At 36.2% G+C, this 4196-nt stretch overlaps 1 non-coding gene across 1 annotated transcript; it reads left to right on the forward strand.

Moving 5' to 3' along the window:
• The first annotated feature begins 3478 nt into the window (after window positions 1-3478).
• On the forward strand, window positions 3479-3585 carry LOC122454042. Its single transcript, XR_006273264.1, has one exon. It is a non-coding gene; the product is annotated as a U6 spliceosomal RNA (small nuclear RNA).
• The last annotated feature ends 611 nt before the right edge of the window (window positions 3586-4196 follow it).

Consider the following 4196-nt stretch of genomic DNA (forward strand, 5'->3'; position numbering starts at 1 on the left):
CTTAATATGCTGTCTAGATTGGCCATAGCTTTTCTTCACAGGATAAAGTGTCTTTTAACTTCAAGGCTGCAGTGATTTTGGAGCCCAAGAAAATAAAGTCTGTTATTGTTTACATTGTTTCCTCACTTATTTGCCATGAAGTGATGGGACCAGATGCCATGATCTTAGTTTTTGAATGTTGAGTTTTAAGCCAGCTTTCTCACTCTTGTCTTTCAGCTTCATCAAAAGGCTCTTTAGTTCCTCTTCACTTTTGGCCGTAAGGGTGGTGTTATCTGCATACCTGAGGTTATTGATATTTCTTCTGGAAATCTTGATTCCAGCTTGGGCTTCATCCAGCCTAACATTTCTCATGATGTATTCTGCATAAAAGTTAAAAAGCACTCAATACACCCGCAAATTTGGAAAACTCAGCAGTGGCCTCCGGACTGAATAAGGTCAGCTTTCATTCCAATCCCAAAGAAAGGCAAAGCCAAAGAATGTTCAAACTACCACACAATTGCACTCAATTAACAAGCTAGCAAAATAATGCTCAAAATTCTCCATGCTTCAACAATACAAGGACCGAGAACTTCCAGACACACAAGCTGGACTTAGAAAAGCAGAGGAACCAGAGATCAAAGTGCAACCATCCGTTGGACCATAGACAAAGCAAGAGAATTCCAGAAAAACATCTACTTCTGCTTCATTGACTATATTAAAGCCTCTGACTGTGTGGATCACAACAAACTGGAAAATTCTTGAAGAGATGGGAATACCAGACCACCTTACCTGCCTTCTCAGAAACCTGTATGCAAGTCAAGAAGCAACAATTAGAACCAGACATGGAACAACAGACTGGTTCAAAATTGGGAAAGAAGTCCATCAAGGCTATATATTGTCACCCTGCTGATTTAACCTATATGCAGAGTACATCATGTTTAGGCATATAGATGTGCCAAAAAATAACTCAGTATTAAACACCTCCAGGCATATTTTAAATTTGGGTTTCTATAATGTCACATATACTTTATAAAAGTAGTTAATTTCCAAAATTTCCCTTTTATACAAATGGTTTTATTATCTTAGGGAAATGAATTTCAGTAATTTCTGATAGCCAACCAAGTTAAAGACAAACACCTCTGGTTGTTTCAAAGTTCTATGTACACCTAGCCTACTCCATGCAGATATGTAAGACCAGCAAAAAAGAAACTAAAATACACTGAGTACCTATAATCTCAGAGCCATGACGTACGTGTGTCTTGGCTAGGATACTAAATACAGCTTTGTATCACTATGATTTTATATGACCTTGAGCCCTTCTTCTGTTCCCCACACCCAAATATCTGAAGGGCCAGAGTCAAGTTAAAAAGCCTACAAAACACTTGGTAGTTAAAAAGAATTTGTTGTAGTAAATAAATACTATTTGTTCCTTTAAGCTGGAGAATGATCAGAAAATAGCAGTATAAAAATGAAAAGAAGAACAATAAAACTGCAGTGGTGGCTGGCAACTCTAATGGTTCTTCCCTCTAGCAATCACTTCTCAGTGCCCTGTTCTCAGTAGGGATGCCAAAGCCCTGCTTCCAAACCAGCGGAGTGCTGTGCCAGGGGTAAAGAGAAGTGGCAACATAGGGTGCACCAGTATTTCTAGGCAAGTATGTGCTTAGACTCCTGGAGACTTGCCAAGAACTCTTTATTCAGGGTGTGCATGTGTGTGTTCTTTTCCACAGATGTACCCTGGATTAATTTTTCCCATGTCCTTATGCATGTCCTGAGAGTAAAACAGACATTTCAAGTGAAAACTCAGCCTATAGGAAGTGGAATAAGTCATGGAATTCTATATATTATGAGAGCTTTATAGTACTTGCAGAAAAAGACAGTAAAGCATCTGTGTGGGGCCCTTTGGTAGAGGAGGGTGTTGTCATTTATGTTGTTCTAAGCTTACTTTGTTGTCTAGAGTAAAAATGGAGCAATTTACATGAATATTAGATTCCATTACCTAGGGGGGCTTATTTAATTTATGAGCATCTAGAAATCATTATTTTAAAGCCAGTAGTACACCTGTGAAAGCTCCACAGGAAGTCATAAAGCCCTTGATAACATAAGATATGCATATTTAAGTGAAGAAGCTAATAAACATACTAAATGTAAGGGAGCTAGAACTATCTATCCTCAGCATTAGTGTAAGTGGTAGTATATATCAGATGGTCAAAAAACAATGACTGAATAAATTAGTGAATGAATAGATACTCGGGCATTACATCATGGATCTAACTCAATCATCTCAACATAGGAGCTTTTCAGGTTGATGATATCATAGGGTTAGAACAAAACATTTATCCAAGATGTTCCTCATATGCACAACTGATGAGGGAAGGAAATTTTGCTCATTTCACTTTTCTTTCTTAGGTCAACAATTTGTTCTCAAAAATCAGCACAAAAATATTTAAATATAAGGTCATAATCCTATCTGAGGTAACAACAATATCCCTAAATAAACAACTTTTGGAGTAAATATTATATATACATATAATATATAATATATATTATATATATATATATATATATAGGCATACATACACATATATATTTCACATATATACCACATAGGCATTCTTATGTTTTTAAAGATAGTTATAGATATCTTTTACATAATATTTAAAATATATATGTGTGTATGTAAACATGAGAATGCCTTTATGATAAATGTCATGACCAAATAAAATTGCTTTCTTTCTGTCACTAATGACCCTGGCATCCCTGATGTGTAACTTACATTTAACTGGCAACATTCTGGGTTACTCATATTAACAGCAACAGTCTGAACAGCTTGAACCTCAATAAAATGTGCATTAAGTGACTGAGTTAATTTAACCTCATTAATCCTCAACCCAATAGAACCATCTGAAGCCTTCCAAGCAGTCTGTGCTTCATCTAAAACATAAACATGCCCCTGTAGGAAATCAACACCCAGAATGTGCTGAAACTCTAGCTCCCAAGTTGTCACTGAGGGGTAAATGGCTGCATAATTGCCAGGACCAGGCTCCAATTGCCTTATATGATTCACTCATTTCATTATTCTTGTTAACGGGAGATGAGTCCTCTAAAAATAAAATTCTCTCTGAACTTTTTCTTGGAACTAGCTCTCAACTAAATGTTCTAATTAATCAAAGAGTAGAATTCTTGTTCAAGACCCTTTTTTGCCTTGAAACTTAGGAAACATATTTATGGCAAATAAAGGACTGTGTTCAGTTAAAAGGAAACTTTAAATCATCTACCTCCTACATCTTCCCCATTTAGAATTAATTACAGAACCAGTAATAGCAGTTAATTCTCAGAATTTTAGACATAAAGGGCTGAAAATTCAAACTAGTAAAGGTTATCAGCACAATTTCAATACTAAGCCAAATGTTTGTTGCTGTACCCAAGACATTTTAATTTTATGTAATAGTGTAGGACCTTTATGAAGCTTTATCTTGATCAACTTAAAAATGAGTGTTAAGTGCTCGCTTCGGCAGCACATATACTAAAATTGGAATGATACAGAGAAGATGAGCATGGCCCCTGCACAAGAATGACACACAAATTCGTGAAGCATTCCATATTTTTAGAATAAATATTAAAAGCAACAAGGGAGAAACAACAAATAACACACAAAGGGATTCCCATAAGGATAACAGCTGATCTATCAATAGAAACTCTTCAGGCCAGAAGGGAATGGCAGGACATACTTAAAGCAATGAAAGAGAATAACCTACAACCCAGATTACTGTACCCAGCAAGGATCTCATTCAGATATGAAGGAGAATTCAAAAGCTTTACAGACAAGCAAAAGCTGAGAGAATTCAGCACCACCAAACCAGCTCTCCAACAAATGCTAAAGGATCATCTCTAGACAGGAAATACAGAAAGGTTGTATAAACATGAACCCAAAACAACAAAGTAAATGGCAACGGGACCATACCTATCAATAATTACCTTAAATGTAAATGGGTTGAATTTAAAACCCATTTACAACCCAACCAAAAGACAAAGACTGGCTGAATGGATACAAAAATAAGACCCCTATATATGCTGTATAAAAGAGACCCACCTCAAAACAAGGGACACATACAGACTGAAAGTAAAGGGCTAGAAAAAAATATTTCACGCAAATGGAGACCAAAAGAAAGCAGGAGTCGCAATACTCATATCACATAAAATAGACTTTCAAATAAAGG

This window comes from Cervus canadensis, chromosome 15 (assembly GCF_019320065.1).
Source record: "Cervus canadensis isolate Bull #8, Minnesota chromosome 15, ASM1932006v1, whole genome shotgun sequence".
NCBI lineage: Eukaryota > Metazoa > Chordata > Mammalia > Artiodactyla > Cervidae > Cervus > Cervus canadensis.